General features: G+C 38.9%; 1 long non-coding RNA gene across 1 annotated transcript; it reads left to right on the top strand.

Moving 5' to 3' along the window:
• Window positions 1-2,167: 2,167 nt before the first annotated feature.
• On the top strand, window positions 2,168-11,304 carry LOC148802328 (uncharacterized). The gene is made up of 2 exons (XR_016083144.1): window positions 2,168-2,562; window positions 2,660-11,304. It is a non-coding gene; the product is annotated as an uncharacterized LOC148802328 (long non-coding RNA).
• Window positions 11,305-21,254: the final 9,950 nt, after the last annotated feature.

Below are 21,254 nucleotides of genomic sequence, written 5' to 3'. Positions count from 1 at the left end.
ATTTTGCTGAATTTTCTTTTCCATTTGTTCTAACAAAAGGACAAAATGGCAACACATAGTTGAGGTCATCAAATGGTTATTTTCAGTGTTGATGATCTCCAAGATAGGGCCCATCTATTGGTGATTCAGAAAAATCTAAACACAACAATAAAGTTGGTTAGGTTCTTAGGAAAATAGGAACCTAGGGCAGGTTTCTATGATGGATGTATGATTTTCTCTATTCTTGTCACTTCTATATCAACAAGAACCCTCATCTCTTCATCTAAATAAGATAGTTTGATTCAGTGTTTTAAAAGGCGTGGGAGGTGTGCCTCTAGGCAAGGTGCTCCTGAAACGCCCCGAGGTGTATGCTAGAGGCATTGACACCATTGAGGCATACGCCTCATGCACTTTTTTCATAAGGCGTGCTAGAGGCGTATGCCTCATGCGCCTCATGAACATCTTATATAAAAAGATAGAAAAAAAAGAAAAAAAAAACGAAAAAAAAAGGAAAGAAAAGGAAAAGAAAGGGAAGGGAGAGAAAAAGAAAGAGAAGAAAAAAAGAGAAAAGGAAAGGAAAGGAAAGAAAAGGAAAGGGAAGGGAAGAAAAGATAAGGGGAAAGAAAGTGGTTTTCCCCTTGCCCCTTCGTCTAGGGGGGCTTCAGCCCCTTTCCAATGCAGCGCAATTTGTTTTTTTTAAGTTAGGGGGGTCTTGCTCCGCTCCGGTAGGCTCGCCTCCACTTCAACACGACCCCCCCTTTCAATTAATGTTATGCATCTTTATTCTTCTTAATATAAAAGATTTTTATTAAAAATAAAGAAAAAATGAGATCCCCCCTTCTTCTTTATCCTCCTCTTAACCCCCTTCTCTTAAGGAGGCTTACACTTCTTGCGTTCTGAAATACGCCTCACGCCTCTAGGTAGTGGAACACCTCGCGTCACGCCTCCACGTTTTAAAACATTGGTTTGATTATAAAAACCAGGTTAAGGAGGTATAATCCATACAAAAAAATGTTACATCTAAATCCAACAATTCTGTTTGTCTCAATTGATGGTGTGCTTCTTCAACAAACCCAACAATGTTACATCTATTTCACTCTACGAAACTTTAATATTATCTAATAATTCCCAAATGGCTTACAAATACAACCCACAAGAAATAAATGGCCAATAAAAAATCCAACAAGTCTTCAATTTTGTTTTGATCAATAACTTTGAAATTATTTCATTAATTAGAAAACTTTAGGATACAAGAAGAAGTTGTGAAAGAAATTAGCTTTAGTAAGCTGACCCAGGATAGAATTACAAATGTGTCCAAAACATGTGTTCTTTGAACCCCTTGCTTTGCTAAACTATCTACCAAATTATTAGCAGATCTCCTAACCCATCCACTTGGATTGACATGTTCCTTGACATCCATTTAAATCTTCAGAAATCATTCTTCAACTGCCATGTCACCCATTCCCCTTTCTACAACCATTTTATCACAGTTTTTGAGTCTCCCTCGATGATCAGTCTATTAATACCCAACTCTTTTGCCTTCTCAACCTCATATGCTGCAGCTAGAAACTCTATACTTGCCACATCACCCTCCTCCATAGGACCGGAGTACAGAGCAATAATGAGTCCATTTTCATCTCTAATGGCCCCCCCAATGCTTGAAGGGCTTGGGTTACCCACACAACTCCCATCAAAGTTCAGCTTCTTCCAACCATCTGTTGGAGGAGACCATGCCTAAAAAAACTGTTATCTTGTAGATGAGGAGGCAACAATAAGTCCCCAAACCCTGAAAAAGTCTTCGACCTTAAAACCTGAAAACAACTTCAAGCTTTTTACCGAATGTGCCATCCTCAATGTTATTGTTTCGACTAGAGCTTCCTTGCATTTTTCTTTTCCTTCAAATATTTTATCATTTCTTTTCTCCCAAACGGTCCAAAGTATTGCTGCTCTGGTACACCTCCATAGAATATATATATATATATATATATATATAGTAAATGATTTTCCCAAGTCTTAGGAGGGTATTATTAGCAAATGAGTTACTGGAGAATTGTTCTTTTCTTTTCTATGGGACCCACTAATACCAAAATATGAACGTGGGTTTATTTATTTTCTGTAGGACCTAACAAAATATCATTTTCCCAAGTGTTAAGCAGTAAGGCTGTGTTTGGAAGGAGTGTAAATTTCGGTTCAGTGCATTATTGCACTCCGGTCTAAAATTGCATGTGTTTGGAAAGTGTAAAAAAGCCTCTATTATCAATGGAAATTTGCAAACACCCGATGATTTACATTGATTTAGCGGTGGAAAACTACATCGGTTTTTCCGAAGTAAAAAATCACGCCCTATTTCATCGAGGGAAATAGAAGAGGAATTTACGCTCTTCCACTAGCACGACACTCTGAGATCTGAGCAACGACTATGATTCTCAGATTTGAGATATGAGGAGTTCGAAACATCCACCAACAACCTTGAGAGTTCGAGCGTCAGCGTTTAAGTCTGCGTTGATATCTGAACAGCGTTTGAGATCTGAACAATGAACCTCTTCTCTGTTGAAGTTTGCATTGAGGTCTGCGTTTAACTAGGTGAGAGAACAACGATCCTTTTCATTTCTCCATCTGATTTACTGAACAGATATTGATCTAGTGTTATTTTGTTCTTTTATTTATCTCTTGTTCAAAGCTCCTGACCAACATCGTTTTTAGATCTCCTTCAACGTATCTCTGAAAGTGAAAGTAAGATTTCTCCTGTACCTGATTTTCATTTTCAAATACTATTGCAAGATTTCTCCTGTACCTGATTTCTTTCAAACACTAATTGCATACCCTATTGACATATTATTGGCTCATGTCTCCAATACCCAATTTTCTTAATTTCTGGTCTTTCTTTTTCCCTTTGGTTTTCAGTAATCAAATTATTTCTGCACATTACTCATTGCAATAAAGATAATATCAGTTATAATCTCACCAGCAAAGGGCAAAAGAACAAAATCATTGATGAATACTACTGGGGCAACTCGAGTATTTGATGTATATTATAATAGTGAAATATTACTTATTTGGTAATTCTTTTTTTTGATAGGTATTATTTATTTGTTTGGTAATTCTTTGTTATGGCATCCCTAATAGCTCTCAGCAAAATTAAATAGGATTGTTACATATAATCTGATATCATAAACCAATTTCTATCTATCCATATGGTGATTTTTAGATATTCAAAGACTAATAGTATCCTTAGTTCAGTTCAAAATCTTCCCTATAGAATATATATGCATAAGTTATAGTTAAATAAAGAAATGCATGCATTGATATGGGCCTTTTGAACTATAGACTCCTTAAAAATGAAAGGAAAAAAGCCATACCAGTTGTGCACTACTGTCTTTGGGTTCAATTGCTTGCCAAAGTTGTTGATGGTTTCCTCCTGTTCATTTTACAAATGCACAAATGAGATGGTACATATAGATAGGTAGATAGATAGTACTGATTTAGAAAACCTTGAGCTCAAGTCCTTTACCAATTAACCATTTCATATCCATGGGATAGTACTATATGTTGTGCTCTCAAGACAAAGTATTTATATGCATCAGATTCATTCATCCCATGCTTGATTAACTTGCACATAAAATACTTGTTTAAAGCTTGTTTGATGAAAATTATTGATCAATAAACATCCAGGTATCCTGAAATAGAAGAAGAGAACTAGACCCTTCCAAAAGCTCAGCATAAAGTGATGAAACATCCTAAACACAACATATACACAACTGTTTAAGTGGTGTATCACTACTATACAAACTTATATCAACTTCCCCTGAGTTGGGGTTAAGGCTGAGTTAGTCAATAGTTTGTCTGAGTTGAGTTGAGTTCTGTTAAGAGGTGTGAGACCAGGGATAGTTTGGTGTCTTTACTTGTCATTGTGATATGAGAATAGTTTAAGCTCTGCCCCCACTTCATTAAGGAAAGAATAGACATTTTATATGTACTCTAAAACATATAAACAAGGAAGTTGTCAATTGGTGGGAGATTATTTTATTTTCTCCCACTTGTTTCTTATCTATACAGCATTTACATGGTACCATAGCCAAGTTCATCTCTTATAGAAGCATGCAAGTGGCCTCTAACCACTCTTAGAAATTCACTAGTGACCTACAGTTGATGCTAGAAAGTTTTGTGGACTATCACAGCAACCCATAATCTCTTCTAGGTGTTTAGTGTGACTTGCAATCACTTTTACATAGGGCTTAAGGTCTGTAATCCATACTAGAAGTGGCATTATGATTGCACAACCCATTCTATTTGAGTTTCTTTTAGGATATCAGTGTCTCCACTCAATGCCATCCTTGAGTGGGTCAAGTCTATTTTCATTTTTCTACTCAGTTACAGTCACCACATGTGACTATGGAATGATGCATGTGGTTGTTTAGACTCTGTAATTGATTTTACTAAAGAGGTGTGGACATGTGCAATGAGATATGATGCTATTCTTGGAGTTCAATGACTCTGAACCATCGGGCTAATGATATAGAATCTTTAATGGAGATCGAGGTGCTGGCCAAATGGCTTAAGCTAATATTCCCAAATATTCTCAAGATCCTTTGCAAAGAATCGGTGGTCCAATGACTAGGGCAAGGACAAAAAGGCTGTTCTAGAAGATTCTAAGACTGTTCTAGAAGTTTCCAAAGCTTCACCAAGGATAATCACATTTCTTTATGTGCAAGACGATGTGCAAGACTTAGATCTTGAAGAACAAAGCTTGGAATCCATGACATAAGACCAAGGCGCATGGACATGATAAGAAAAGGCCCAATCCGCATACTAAGATGTATTGATGGGCTTGGCGGATGGACATGATAAGAAAATGCCCAATCCACATGCTAAGATGTATTGATGGGCTTGTTTTGTCTTGTTGGGCTTGTTTTGTTTTGTTTTGTTTTACTTTGACTTTTCTATGCTTAGTTGTCATTAGTTGTAGTCTTTTAGAAGGATTCCTATATCAAGGCAGATTTATTTTCCTAAATTAAAGGGATCCTCATTAATTATGAGTTTCCTTATAAGATAATGATGCTTACATGCCTATATAAAGGCTACAAATATGTAAAATGAGATCATCAATAATATAGAGATTTTTTCAGCAAGTTTAGCTTTGCCTTCTTGTGTTCTTGGTAGAATACAATATCTTGACTTATCAAGGGAGTGATCAACCTTTGTGGCATCCTCAAGATTGGATTCTTTAAAGACTTAGTTTCCTTAAGGTTCTAATCTGATTAACTACAACTTATTTTCTAGCTTCTGGGTGCGCATAACAACTTGATTCAAGAGTTCCTAGAGCAGGTCATCTAGTGAGTTCTTATCATTTGGTATCAAAGCCTTGGTTCTAGAAACAGGTTACTTATCCTTGTTTTGTGTTTTTCTTTGATCTTTGCATGTTTCTTGTGTTGTTCTTGCATAGTTTCTTTGAATTCTTCCATTCGACTTCTTTGTGTTTTTGAGTAGAGTCAATTTTATTTCGTGTGTTTAGTTTGGCAAAAAAAAAAAAAAGAGAGACAGAAAAAAACATCCAATTCAAAAAAAAAAAAAAAAAGAGACAGAAAAGAACATTCAATTCGAAAAAAAAATAATGAGAAGTTAGATTGCAGATCTGATTTTTTTTTTCATTTTCCCAACGTGAATGGGATTTCTTGAATTGCAAGATCATATTTCCTTTTTTTGGGTTTGACTAGTTGACTAATTCAAGAACTAGCTGTATAATCCTTTTTGAACTGGGATTTCTTTTTCTTAAACAACTATCTTACTATATTAATTAGTAACAATCATTATCAAATAATGATTCTTGTGTCTAAATTAATTTAATTTCATGCTCCATATTCTAGTGATTTCTTTTGCATGTCTTTTGCTTCCTTTGGAAGTTTTCTTATTTTTTTTTTTGGCTCTTATAATTGATTTTTCTTTCCTTATTTCTACCATTTGCCTCAACTAAGTTTTTAAAGTTCTGATTTTGAGATTTGCCACCATCTAACTAATTGCTCCTTGAGATTTATTGATCTTGATCCTGTTAAGAACATAAAGGGGGCTGGCTTGAGTGGAAAAAAAAAAGAGGCAAAGAGAGGTGGGATCATCATTGAGAAAAGTCTGATTTGAGTGCAAACACGTGAGGGAGTGTGTGAGGAACAAAAAAAAAAGGCAAAGAGAGGTGAGAAACAAAATTTCTTTTATTTCTAGCGAGTTTTTGCAGGTTATAAACATGAGTATTGAAGGAGAACCACAAGAGATTGACATGAAATTATTCATAAGGGCTGTTAATGAACAATTCAGAAAGTTGAATGCGAGGCTGGATGATTTGCAATCCCCATCTATTTCTAAGTCCACTAGAAGATGTGTGTTTGAGGAAGAAGAGGAAGATGATTTGGATTTGGAGGAATCGAGTTCTAAACGAGGCAATAAGGCTGTTTCCAAAAGAGATAGCAATTTGGGTAGCATAAAGATGAAGATTCCGACCTTTCAAGGAAAGAATGATCCCGAACTATACTTGGAGTGGGAAAGAAAGGTTGAGCACGTATTTGATTTCCATAATTACTCTGAGGAGAAGAAAGTAAAACTAGTAGCCGTGGAGTTCACAGATTATGCAAGCATATGGTGGGATCAATTGGTGATTAATAGGCGTAGGAATGGAGAGAGGCCAATTCGGTCATGGGAAGAGATGAAATTGGTAATGCGTAAGAGATTTATACCTAGCCATTACTATAGATATTTGCATAGAAAGTTGTAAGGGCTAGTTCAAGGTTTCATGAGTGTAGAGGACTATTACAAAGAGATGGAGATAACCATGATTAGAGCAAACGTAGAGGAGGACTAAGAAGCAACAATGACTAGATTTATTGGCGGCTTGAATAAGGAGATTGCTGATGTGGTGGATTTACAACACTATGTGGAGATGGAGGAGCTGTTGCACAAAGCCATTAAAGTGGAGAAGCAAATCAAATTAAAAGGGTTCAGATCTGGTTCTTCATGGAAACCTAATTGGAAGGACAACAAGGCTGTCTCAAAAACAAAAGAAGAAGCAAAGCAAAGTGATTCAGTTGCTGTTCATAAGGGTAAAACCAACGCTAAAACTTCTTCTAAGTCATGTGAAGTTAAGTGTTTTAGGTGCCAAGGATTCGGGCATATTTCTTCTCAATGCCTAAACAAAAGAGTTATGATTGTTTGGAGAATGGAGAAATAGAAAGTGCTAGCTCAAGTGAAAATGAGATGCCACCATTGGAGGATTGTTCTGATGTTGAAGTTGCAGAACCCGTGCATGGTGATTTGCTAGTTACAAAGAGAGCCCTAAGTATACAGCCTAAGGATGATAGTGATGAGGAACAATGTGAGCATATTTTCCACACAAAAAGCCATGTGAAGGATAAAGTATGTACTATGATTATTGATAGTGGAAGTTGTACTAATGTTGCTAGTACGTTGTTGGTAGATAAGCTGAATTTGCATACCATAAAGCATCCTAAACCATACAAATTGCAATGTTTGAATGAATGTGGAGAAGTGGGGGTAACCAAGCAAGTTCTGGTTTCCTTCTCAATTGGAAAGTATGAGGACGAGGTTCTATGTGATGTAGCACCAATGCATGCTGGTCATATATTGTTTGGCCGACCATGGCAGTTTGATAGGAAGATTACACATGATGGGTATAAAAACCGTTATTCTTTTGTAATGAATAACCGAGTTGTGGTACTAACCCCTCTCAAACCTTTGAAAGCTTATGAAGATTAGATTAGGATAACAAGAGAGTGCAAAATGAGAGAAGAACAAAAGTGTGAGCGAGAGGAAAAGAAAAAGAAAGAAAGTGAACAAGCAAAAGCAAAGAGAGCAAGTGAGACTGAGGGGAAGGGTGCAAGTGGAAAGAGTGAGGCTGAGAGGAAAATTGGGGAGAAAAGTGTACAAAAATGAGAGAAAAGCAAGGGAATGAGTGAAAAAAATGAGGTTAAGAGTGTCATGATTGCAAGGCAGCAACTACTTGTACTTATGTACAAGGATGTTTACTTTTCTACTAATGACCCAAACCCCTCTTTGCCTAGTATTGTTGTGTCTTTATTGCAGGAGTTTGAGGACCTATTTCCCGAGGAGATTCCCCATGGATTTGCTCCCTTAAGAGGTATTGAGCATCAAATAGACTTCATACCCGGTTCCACCATACCAAATCGACCAGCTTATAGAGCTAATCCCGAGGAAACAAATGAGATACAAAGGCAAGTGGATGAGTTGGTGTAAAAGGGTTTTGTAAGGGAGAGTCTTAGCCCAAGTTCGGTTCCTGTCATCTTAGTCCCAAAGAAAGATGGAACATGGCGTATGCGTGTGGACTGCCGAGCCATTAACAAAATAACAATTAAGTATAGACATCTTATCCCTAGATTAGATGATATGCTTGATGAATTGCATGACTCTTGTTTGTTTTCTAAAATTGATTTAAAGAATGGCTATTATTAAATTCGCATGAAAGAGGGAGATGAATGGAAGACAACATTTAAAACTAAATATGGATTGTATGAGTGGTTAGTAATGCCTTTTGGTTTAACTAATGCACCTAATACATTCATGAGATTAATGAATCATGTCTTGCGTGTTTTCATAGGGAAATTTGTGGTAGTTTACTTTGATGATATTTTAGTTTATAGCAAAACTTTGGATGAACATGTGAAACACTTGCATGCTGTTTTTAGTGTGTTAAGAGAGCACCAATTGTATGCTAATCTTAAGAAGTGCACGTTTTGCATGGAATCTGTTGTGTTTCTTGGATGTGTTATTAGTTCGTAGGGTATTAGTGTTGATGAAGAAAAGGTAAAGGCAATAAAGGGACTGACCTACACTTAAGAATGCAAACGAGGTAAGAAATTTTCATGGTTTAGCAAGTTTTTATCGAAGGTTTGTTAAGGATTTTAATTCTATTGCTACACCTTTGAATGAACTTGTTAAAAAGAATGTTGTTTTTAAGTGGGATGAAGTGCATGATCGAGCGTTCAAAACTTTGAAAAATAAGCTAACTAATGCACCTTTGTTGTATTTGCCTAACTTTAATAAAGCTTTTGGGGTAGAATGTGATGCATCTAGAATTGAAATAGGGGTTGTTTTGTTGCAAGATTCCAAACCAATTGTTTATTTTAGTGAAAATCTAAGTGGGGCAGCATTGAATTATCCTACTTATGATAATAAACTTTATGCATTAGTGAGGACTCTTCAAACATGGCAGCATTACTTGTGGCCAAGGGAATTCATCATTCATTCTGATCATGAGAGCTTAAAGTTCTTGAAATCCCAAGGTAAGCTTAATAAAAGGCATGCTAAGTGGCTGGAGTTCATAGAAACATTTCCTTATGTGATCAGGTACAAACATGGAAAAGAAAATGTTGTTGCTGATGCATTATCTAGGAGGTCCGCATTACTTACATCTTTGCAAATTAAGTTACTTGGTTTTGAATTGCTTAAGGACTTGTATGCTAATGATTCTGATTTCAGCCAAGTATGGAATGCATGTTATAAGTGTGCGTTTAATGATTTTTATAGGCATGAAGGATTTATGTTTAAGATAAATTGTGTGTGCCTATTTGTTCTATTCGTGAGTTACTTGTTAGAGAAACTCATGGAGGCGGCTTGATGGGGCACTTTGGTGTACAAAAAACTTTAGATATATTGCGTGAGCATTTTTATTGGCCTACTATGAAGCATGATGTACAATTTGTTTGTGATAAGTGTGCATTACGTGTAGGCAAGCAAAATCTAAAGTTAAACTGCATGGCTTGTATACCATTTTACCAGTGCCTAACCAACCCTGGATTGATATTTCTATGGATTTTGTTTTAGGGTTATCAAGGTCTCAAAGTGGTAAGGACAACATATTTGTCGTTGTTGATCGGTTTAGTAAAATTGCTCATTTCATTGCTTGTTCTAAAACCAATGATGCAACACATATTGCTGACTTGTTATTTAAAGAAGTTGTTCATTTGCATGGTTTGCCTGAGACAATTGTTAGTGATAGAGATGTTAAGTTCTTAAGTCATTTTTGGCGCACTTTATGGAATAAATTAGGAACTAAACTCTTATTTTCTATTATTGCACATCCTCAAACGGATGGTCAAACTGATGTAGTTAATAGGACACTCACTACTTTGTTGCGTGCTATCATTCAAAAGAACTTAAGGTAATGGGAGAAGTGTTTGCCACATATTGAGTTTTCATATAACCGGTCTATTCATTCTACTTCTTTTTCACCTTTTGAAGTTGTTTATGGCTTTAATCCTTTAACTCATGTGGATATTTTACTTTTGCCTACTAATGAACATGTTAATCTTGATGGTGAGAAAAATGCAGTTTTTGTGAAAGATTTACATGCCAAGGTTCGGGCTAACATTGAAAGGAAGAATGAGCAATATGCTAAGCAAGCTAATAAGGGGCGTTTAAAGGTTGTTTTTGAACCTGAAGATTGGGTTTGGATATATATGCGTAAAGAGAGGTTTCCTACACAAAGGAAATCAAAATTGCAGCCTAGAGGAGATGGACATTTTCAAGTTTTGGAAAAAATCAATGATAACGCCTACAAGCTAGATTTGCCAAGCAACTATGGTAATGTTAGTGCGACTTTTAATATTGCTGATTTATCTTTGTTTGATGTAGGTGATTCGATGATGAATCCTTTCGAGGAAGGAGGAATTAATGGAGATCGAGGCGTTGGCCAAATGGCTCAAGCTAATATTCCCAAATATTCTCAAGATCCTTTGCAAGGAATTGGTTGTCCAATGACTAGGGCAAGGAAAAAGATGATGAAAGAGGCTTTACAAGGCTTAATCATGGAAGTGCATGACAAAGAAACTGTTCTAGAATATTCTAAGACTGTTCTAGAAGTTTCTAAAGCTTCACCAAGGATAATCACCTATCTTTATCTGCAAGACGATGTGCAAGACTTAGATCTCGAAGAACAAAGCTTGGAATCCATGACATAAGACCAAGGCGCATGGACATGATAAGAAAATGCCTAATCCGCATACTAAGATGTATTGATGGGCTTGGCGCATGGACATGATAAGAAAAGGCCCAATCCGCATGCTAAAATGTATTGATGGGCTTGTTTTGTCTTGTTTTGTTTTACTTTGACTTTTCTATGCGTACTTGTCATTAATTGTAGTCTTTTAGAAGGATTCATATATCAAGGCAAATTTATTTTCCTAAATTAAAGGGATCCTCTTTAGTTAGGAGTTTCCTTATAAAATAATGATGTTTACATGCTTATATAAAGACTACAACTATGTAAAACGAGATCATCAATAATATAGAGATTTTTTTCAGCAAGTTTAGCTTTGCCTTCTTGTGTTCTTGGTAGAATACAATATCTTGACTTATCAAGGGAGTGATCAACCTTTGTGGTGTTTTTAAGATTTGATTCTTTAAGGACTTAGTTTCCTTAAGGTTTTAATCTAATCAACTACAACTTGTTTTCTAGCTTTTGGGTACGCATAACAACTTGATTCAAGAATTCCTAGAGCAGGTCGTCTAGTGGGTTCTTATCAATCTTGCTGATATGACTCTACAATACAGTGATGACAGTGGTAGTCACATTCTAGAGGGTGCTTAGTTTTTAGAATTAATCTATACATTGAAAGAAAATAGAGTCAGTATGGGACTTTACTAGCTTTGGCCAGAGTGTCAGACTGATGCGAGGACTCAGTCAATAGTGTATTTCAGGAACCAATTGAAATAACATCCCCACGTCCCCTCCCTGAACCATGCTATCACACTGATTGAAGGAGCAAAACCAATCTAAGTCCATATAAATACCCACCAATTTATATAAATCACTGCATATTAATAAAGCTTATTGTCTTTTGCCTAAAATTTCTTAAGTTGTCATGTGACTTGGGGAAATTTGGGTTTGGATCTAGGTTTGAAGCACCTAATCTTATAAGCAGATAAGGTTTATCTCTAGTTAGAGTCCAAATCTGATTTAGATCTGCATTATCTCCTAATTAGATTAGGAGATAGCTCCATAACAGATTATAAAAGAGGAGGGGGTGGACCAGTTCAAGACGGCTTCATAATTTTGCAGTTTTTGGTTCTCTCTACACCCTTTTGTCTTCCAATTTTTTCCCAGTTCAACATCAGCTATCTGGGATTGATTTAGATTAGTTTTCCTCTGATTTTTTCAAGAAAAAGTCAGGGAATATTAGACTCACCTTCCCTAGTTTGATCCAAGTAGTTGGGTTGTAGTTTTGTTGAAAATTGTGTTGTTGAATCAGCTTTACCTATACACTGTGCCATTTTCGGTGGAGGCTGATTTTGGGACTGTTTTGGGCGTGAACTTCCATCTTGGGATCTGATCTACATCAGGTATAAATCTTCCTCTTTGATTGATTTCAAATTTGGTCCAATTCAGTGCAAGACCGATCCTAAAAAATGCAATTTTCAAAATATAGGGAATTCGATTCCTAGAAGGATTAGAAAATTTTTGAAAATTTGCCTAGCCATCTAGCGTGGGTCAACCATCTGTATGATGGATTCTAACCCCTCTCTGATTTATAAGCTTTGTTGGAATGATATGGAAGAAGATATTATTTAATATGTGCAGGAATGTTTTTGATAATCATAAATTTCTTTGTAAATTTGACCACAAATTTATTACTTTAATACCTAAAAGAAATGTTGTTAAGGTACAGGCCTTTTGTCCTATTAGTTTATGCAATGTTATTTACAAGGTTATTGCAAAGCTTTTGGCCGTCCAACCTAAGCACTTTCTTGACAAATGTATTTTTCCTTATCAAAATGCCTTTATTCCTAGGAGATCTATGCTAAATAATGTGGTGATGGCCCAGGAAATTTTGCAATTTATGATACAATAGAGGAGGGGCTCTATTTATATACCAATTAAAATAGATATGATGAAGGCATATGATAGAATTGAATGGGGATTATACTATTGTTGTTTTGAAGGCTTTAGGGTTCAATGATTAATGGTGTGAGATGATTTATTTTTATATTTCTACTATTTCTTTTTCTATCTTGGTAAATGGTTGCCCTCATGATGTTTTTTCTCCTTCTAGGGGCTTAAAGCAAGGAGATCCTCTCTCCTTATTTGTTTATCTTGGCTATGAAAGGCCTCCCTCAGCTTCTAGGTAAAGCTAAACAAATGAATTTAATTCATGGTGTTAAAATCTCCCAAGAGGCTCCTTTTATCTCTCATCTCTTTTTTGCAGATGATGTTTTTATTTTTCTTAAGGCATCTAGGGTGGATGTGGCAAACTTTTTGGATATTTTTGAGAACTTTTAAAATTTATTAGGTGATCTAATAAAAGTCTAGTATTTTTTATCAAAAATAAAAAGTCTAGTTTTCTTTCTTATCAAAAATAAAACTTATCAATACTTTTAAACTTTGGATAATTATATGATATATGTCAGATATATATCTCAATGATTAAGTGTACATCAATTTTCTGGAAATAAACAATGCCTATCTTACTTAACATGGAGTTTTAGAGCAAGCCAAGGACCTTAGGAAGTGGAAAATTGTACACAATGATATGATGCTATTACTTAACCTAGGAGTTTGGTTGGAGAATCTCTTACATTGCTAATATCGACCCCATATAGTTTGCAAGACCAAGTGTTAATGTGTTTTACATTAGGATTGCAACTTGGGTTGGGTTAACTCAAACCCCACATGAAAAAGTAGTGTCGGGTTGGATTGGGTTGAAGTGATAGGGTTATCCTTGAAAAGTATGAATCCAATTTTAATTTGGTTTGGGTTAGGGTTGAGGCCTTGGATAACCCAACCTCGACTTTGGATTGGGTTAGAGATTGAAAAGTGTACTTGACCAACCCATATGCAACATTAAACTCTCTTTCTCTTCCACCAAGTGTTGAAGTGATAAGGTTATCCTTGAAAAGTATGGATCCAATTTTACTTTGGGTTGGGTTAGGGTTGAGGCCTTGGATAACCTGAACTCGACTTTGGATTGGGTTAGAGATTGAAAAGTGCACTTGACCAACCCATATGCAACATTAAACTCTCTCTCTTCCACCAAGTGTTGAAGTGATAGGGTTATCCTTCAAAAGTATGAATCTGATTTTACTGAGGGTTGGGTTAGGGTTGACGCCTTGAATAACCCGAACTCGACTTTGGATTGGGTTAGAGATTGAAAAGTGCACTTGACCAATCCATATGCAACATTAAACTCTCTTTCTCTTCCACCAAGTGTTGTATTGACGGTTTGAATTATCACATGTCACTTGTTTTCTATTGTATAGCAGTAGTTAAAGTAATTGTTGCCTAGGGTGCTCATCAAAAACCAAAAAATTGAAAAACCAAACCTAACAAAAAAAATACTAATAATGTTATTAATTTTTAATTTTATCAAAAAATTGTAGTATCATTATAAATTATAATATTTAATTTTGAAAAGAAAATTTTCTTACTTTTTTGTTTTATTAATAAAAATGTATTAATTTGTATTTACTTTATTTTTAAATAAAAATTATTAAAATATTTTTATTAATTTGTATCATTTATATATATAATTTTTGTGGAAGAAACTTAATTAATTAATAATTTCCAACTTTAATCAAGAAAAGAAAATGATTAGATAAACTAGGTTAGGCATACACAAAGTTAACTAATTACTACTTAATTAGTCTTAATTAATTAACTTAATTTAATTAAGCTAATAAAGTAAATTATTTAAGGTAATCAAGTTAATTTAATTTAACTATACAGTAATTAACAAAAAATTAATTTATAGTAATTTACTATTAATTATAGGAAATTAACAGTAAGTTACTTTTAGTTCATTCTATAAGATTAAATAACGGGAAATTACTATTAATTAAATATAATTCACAAAATATAAATAAATTATGCCATTCAATTAATTGATTATTTTAAGTATCACTAAATTTACTGTTAATTCGGAATAATTTATTGTTACTTTATTGATTATTAAATTTATTATTAATTAAATTACTGATTGTTAATTATCTATAGGTTAATACAATAATTTAATTCAAGTACACAGTACCCAGATAAGATACCCGACCTGTTGACCCATATAAGATCACCTCCTGACCCGACACGCTGCTACAGTCATTTGACATGGAAAAAAAAAAAAAAGATAAAACATGACAAAACATAGGGGCGGAGCCCTTGTTTTAAAATATAAAAATAAGAGGAGGTGCCAACGGAAATTAATACCTGATGAAGACAACGTTGCCGATCTGATCCGTCTTTTAGACGAACAAACTACTGAGACTATTTTCCCTTCAAAACAGAGACATGCTACGCTTAATACGTTTGAAAAAACACACAGGGCGGAGCCCCTGTTTTAATGCGTAAAGAACAAAAAGCAAAGGCGGAGCCCCTCTGTTCATTTTATGAACAAAATGAAACCCCATGACCTACCAGAAAAAACAGAAGACCATTGATGAAGGGTGATTTGATATGACCTAACAGGAAGGGGATACGTGGGCGCGATCTAATTGAAGGATGACAACTCAGCCAGGCAAGCCTAGTTCGCAACATTCGCAGTTCGGGCATCCAGCCACCTCGGCCTAAAACCTGCCTCGACGTAGAGGCACCTCAGCATCCAATTTAGTTCGGAACTAAAGAATCAAAGTTCCAGTTCAGAATTAATGAAGCTGAAGCGTCGTAACCAACTCCAAAAGCCTCCCCAACAGATCCTGAATCTCTTGGGGTCACGATGAGCCAATGGATCTCGAATCACCCGAGATCACGATAAGAACTCATCCCGGTTCTGCCTAAATCGAAGGTGGACGATAAGCCTCATCCACGTACTGCTCTCCTTAAAAAACGTAACCAACCTAATCTCTACAGCCCGGAGAACCCGGAGCTCTTTCGTAAAGCCCACGGCTACTCCAGTATATAAAGACTCGAAATCTCAAGGCAAAGGTATGCATGATTACTCTACTCACTAGCATTCAAGCTTTCAAGCATTCAGCTCGCATTTACAACACAATTACTAACTTAAGCATTGGAGCGACCTCACCGGGTTAGCTACCTCGGGTTCTCTGATACACTATTTTGTAGATTGATCCAGCTCGATGTCCACCTGGAGTTTGGATCGCCCTCCAGCTAGGAGTAGTCAGATTGCACTCCATCAATTGGCACCGTCTGTGGGAACCAATCGAAAGGTCATCCCTATCTCTTTGCAGTTTCAAGTTTAACTTCAACCTTAATGGAATCATCCAGCCACACCAGAAAAAGTGTCGAGATGAACACCATCGGGGGGCAAGCCTAGCAACCAACCTTCCCTTAAGCTCCTACGGTGTGCATCGGCCAGTTCACCATTCCGCTCACAGCGTCTAGAGTCCCATCACTGACCGCACCATCGAGCACCGCACAAGTGGGCGCCCCATTTCCTCCAATGGTAGGCGCAACTTTCTCTGAGCCCTCCGTGGTTCCTCCTAGAATCAGGCATTCCCAGTTCCATGACCTTGTTTAGTGCGTCCCGACTATTCAAATCCAGATGCAACAGGTACAGCAGTTTTAGCAATACCAGCAGTATCAACACCAGTTTCCTCCACTATAGCCAAACCAGCAGCCAGTTTCGCCTCGGCACCCAGGGCCCCATCATGGTCAGAACCCGAATTGCCTTGGTACTAACCAGAACATCAGCCGATCTCCCCATCGGGGTGAAGAGACCTCACAAGTACTGATTCCTCTCAAAATTCAGGTCTCACCCTGTGGGAGGAGAGACGGTCAACACACTGCACCGGCCTTGCAAGGAAATCTCATAAATGGGTCCGGGGATAGTCAGCTGAATCCGCCTCGGTACTCACAACAAGAGAATGATGGCTCGCGAGCAGATAACCAGTTCGGGATTCAAGGTGCGAACTTGAGACAGGGCCTCTCTGTCCCTCGTGATAGCTAGCCCCAGAATCCCACAAGAAACCAGGATCCACCTCGCGACAAGGCTGAAATACCAGATCAAACTGAAGTCAGCAGTACCAACGCCGATCCGGTGAAGAAGCGGCAGCGGAGATGTCGCAAGACACGGTACCTCGGTCAAGAACCGCCTGCCAGCAAAGCCAGGCCAGCTAGAAGAGCAAACCAAAGGGAAGGAAGAAGCGAGCTTGGTGGCTACAAATACTATGCCTCCACTACTTTGCAGGTCGTCCCCTCTGTCTCCCGAGCTCTTGGCGACTCCGATGCCAAAAGATTTCAAGATGCCTCCGTTGGACAAGTATGACGGGTCGTTCGACCCTAATGATCATGTGGACTCTTTCCATTTCCAGATGCACCTGGCTGGGGCTGATGAGTCTTCCATGTGTGCAGCTTTCTCTATTACATTTAAGGGAGTAGTTTGAACTTGGTTTTGGAACCTCGCACCGGGCTCAATCAACAGCTGGTCGCAGTTCGCCAACTTGTTCACTACACACTTCATTACCAACAAAAAGTGTCTGAAATCGTAGGAAAGCCTTCTCAATGTGGTTCAGAGGGAAGGAGAATTGATCAGAAACTATATTAAGCGCTTCAATGACACTTGCTTGTAGATATCAGACCTCGACCCGGTAGTACGACTCACTGCGGCCAAGAAAGGAATCACCCACAAGGAGTTTAAATGGCATGTGGTAGCTAACAAACCAAAGGACATCACCGAGTTCCTTAAGTTAGTCGATCAGTTCATTGGAACGGAGGAGGAGATCAATCAGAAGGTCGACAACCCACCACAGGAAAAGAGGAAGAGAGAGAATGAAGGAACGAGCAATGGCAGACTGAAGAGGAAGAAAAGTAAGTCCCCAACCAGGGGAAGAAACAACTCCAGAAGCCAGTCCCCCTCACGAACTCGTAAATCAGATCGGTGCTCCAGGACCCCACCTGTGGAGAGAACGAACTACATGCCCTTGAATGCTAAAAGGAGAGACATCCTAATGGCCATTAAGGACTCCTCCTTCGTCAAATGGTTTCCCAAGCTAAGGGGAGACCCAATAGCAAGGAACCCGAACGTTTATTGCCATTTCACAGAGATCACGGACATAGCATAGAGAATTGCAGGAATCTTCACGATGAGATCGAAGAATTCATCCGACATGGATACCTGAAGAACTTTATCTTACGTGAAGAAAGGGGAAAAACAGATCGGTAGGCAAACCAACAGGGGGACCAGAGGAGGAACGCCCCGAAGCCAACAGGCAGAACGAGCAACCGCCATGGCAGTTGCCAGAAGAAAGACCAATCTGTGGGGTAATTAACATGATTCGATGGGTCCATCATCATGGGGTGTACATTGGCAGTTGGGAGGACCGCAGTCTGCGAACTAGAAAACGAAGAGGAAAACCCACCAAAGCGACCTCAGCTTGAAGGACCGATATACTTCACTGAGGATGATGCGCGCGGGATCCAGTATCTTCATGACAATGCTCTAGTAGTGAAGGTGCGAATCAATGAGTTCAAAGTAAAGCGGATATTGGTAGACTCAGGTAGCTTGGCCGATATACTCTTCAAGGAGACGTTCGATAAATTACAGTTGTAGTAGAGCGACCTGAGACCGGCAGACACTCCTTTAGTAGGGTTCAGCGGTGAGGAGTTCAGACCTCTTGGGTGAATCACAGTACCTGTAGAAGCCAACACATGGCCAAGCATCGTGCGGTTTGAGCACACCTTCCTGGTAGTCGCGACTCCCTCCCCCTACAATGCCATAGTAGGTCGGCCCATAATGCATGTTCTACGCACGGTAGTATCCACTTACTATTTGGCGATGAAGTTCCCAACTGATTACGGGGTGGGAGTCGTGCGAGGTGACCAACTCGAATTGCACAGATGCTACGTAGCTGCTCTTAAAAGAAAAGTGAAGCTAGGAGAAGATGTCGAGCTCGAGCGACCTGCGAAGTACACCGATGAGTGAGCTACCCCGACAGAGGAGACGGTCCACATACCGGTCTCTATTGACGAACCGGCCAAGACTCTCTAGATCGGTGCCTCAATCAACGAACCACTCCGCACCCAGCTAGTAAGTTTCTTACTCGAAAATTAGATATTTTTGCTTGGTTCGCGTAGAAATGTCTGGAATTGATTAAAAAATTATAACTCACAAGTTGAACACCGACCCTTTAGTTAGGCCAGTGAGGCAGAAGAAGCGTATCCTCGCCCCGGAACGTTGGAGGGTAGTCGATGAAGAGGTTGGGAAGCTCCTAGCGGCAAACTTCATCAGGGAAGTCCATTACCCGAGCTGGGTGGCTAACCCGGTTCTGGTGAAAAAGGCTAATGGCAAGTGGCGCATGTGCGTCAATTACACCGACCTGAATAGAGCCTGTCCGAAAGATTGCTTCCCGCTACCCAAGATCGACCGCCTAGTGGACGCGACCTTAGGGCATGAGTTGCTGAGCTTCTTGGACGCCTATTTCGGTTACAACCATATTAGGATGGATCCTGTTGACGAAGAGAAGACCGCCTTCATAACCAAGCTCGGGTTATACTATTACAAGGTCATGCCCTTCAGATTAAAAAATGTTGGGGCAACCTTTCAGAGTGTTATGTTGATAACATGGTTGTAAAGACCCAGTTTTTGGATTTTTTATTGAATGATTTAAAAAGTGTTTTTCAAATTTACGTAGATATAACATGAAGCTAAATCCAAATAAGTGCATCTTCGGAGTCACATCGAATAAATTTCTAGGCTATATAGTCGATCGACGTGGCATCGAGGCCAACCCGGATAAAATAAAAACCATTCTAGTATGAAACACCTCGGAAAATAAAAGAAGTTCAGAGACTGACTGGTCGGGTAGCTACCCTAAGTCGCTTCATGTCCAAGTCAGCAGATCGGTGCTTACCCTTCTTTAAAGCGATAAAAAAGAGTAAGACTTCGAATGAACTGAAGAATGCCAACTCGCCTTTGATGAGCTAAAAAGATACCTAGGTACCGCCCCAGTTTTAACCCGACACGAAGAAGGGGACGTGTTAAAACTATATCTCTCTACGAGCGACGAGGTGGGCAGCTCGGTACTAATCAAAGAAGTAGATCAAGTCCAATGACCCATCTACTATGTTAGTAAAATTTTGCAGGACATAGAAACCAAGTATCCGGAAATCGAGAAATTAGCGTACGCACTAATCATAGCAGCTCGAAAGCTTCGCCCATACTTCTAGGCCCACACTATCGTTGTTCTCACCAACAAACTTGAGGCAGATCCTGCTCAAACTCGAGGTATCTGGGAGATTGACGAAGTGGTCCATCGAACTGAGCGAGTATGATATCCAGTATAAGCCTCGGCCAACAATCAAAGCTCAAGTATTGGCCGATTTTGTAGCAGAATGCACGTTCAGCACAGCGACCCCTGAGTTGGTCAAGCTCGATCACATGACGGGAGCTTCAACCAGTGTGGTGCCAGTCCCGGTCAGAGCGGAACCGACCTGGGACAAGGAGCCCTGGATCCTCCACGTTGACGGCTCGTCCAACCAGCAGGGAAGCGGTGTAGGACTGATACTGTATGGCCCGAGCGAGGTGAAGCTGGAATATGCTCTATGGTTCGGATTCGAGGCGTCAAACAACGAGGTGGAATACAAAGCATTGGTCACTGGGTTAACCTTAGCAAGGGAAATGAAGGCCAAGAACCTCATTGTATGTAGTGACTCACAACTGGTGGTTAACCAAGTCACTAGCGAGTACGAAGCCCATGACCCCACTATGGCAGCTTACTTGGCCAAAGTCAAAGAGATCCTGTGCAACTTTGTCTCCTACTACATCAGGCAGATTCCGAGGTCCGAGAACGTTGAGGCCGATGCCTTGTCACGACTAGCTATCACAAGCAGCAGTTCCATGTGAACTGTGTACATAGAGGATATACCTCGGCTCAACATTCTCGGGGGGCAGAAGAGGTCGCTCCCATATCACAAGCGGAACCGAGCTGGATTGACCCGCTCGTGAGTTATTTGCTCCATGGGACCCTACCTGCAGAATGTAACACAACCCAAAGGGTAGAGCGCCAGTCAGCTAAATACGTCCTCATAGACGGGCAGCTGTACAGGAGGTCTTTCACACACCCTTACTTGCGCTGCTTGCGACCTTTAGAAGCTGAGCATGTGCTTCGCAACACCTATGAAGGCTTGTGTGGCGGACACTTGGGGGGCAGAGCTCTCGTACAAAAAGCGTTAAGGCAAGGCTACTATTGACCCACGATGAAAGCATATGCACTCGAGCTCATAAAAAAATGTGACAGGTGCCAAAGGCATGCCAGCATTCACCATCAACCTGTTGCTGATCTGAAATACCTTACTAGCTCGTGGCCTTTCGCGT

The sequence above is a fragment of the Nelumbo nucifera genome, chromosome 2, assembly GCF_055504915.1.
Source record: "Nelumbo nucifera cultivar China Antique chromosome 2, China Antique-T2T, whole genome shotgun sequence".
NCBI lineage: Eukaryota > Viridiplantae > Streptophyta > Magnoliopsida > Proteales > Nelumbonaceae > Nelumbo > Nelumbo nucifera.
Note: the sequence above shows the minus strand (reverse complement) of the source record. Positions and strands in the feature narration are given on the sequence as shown.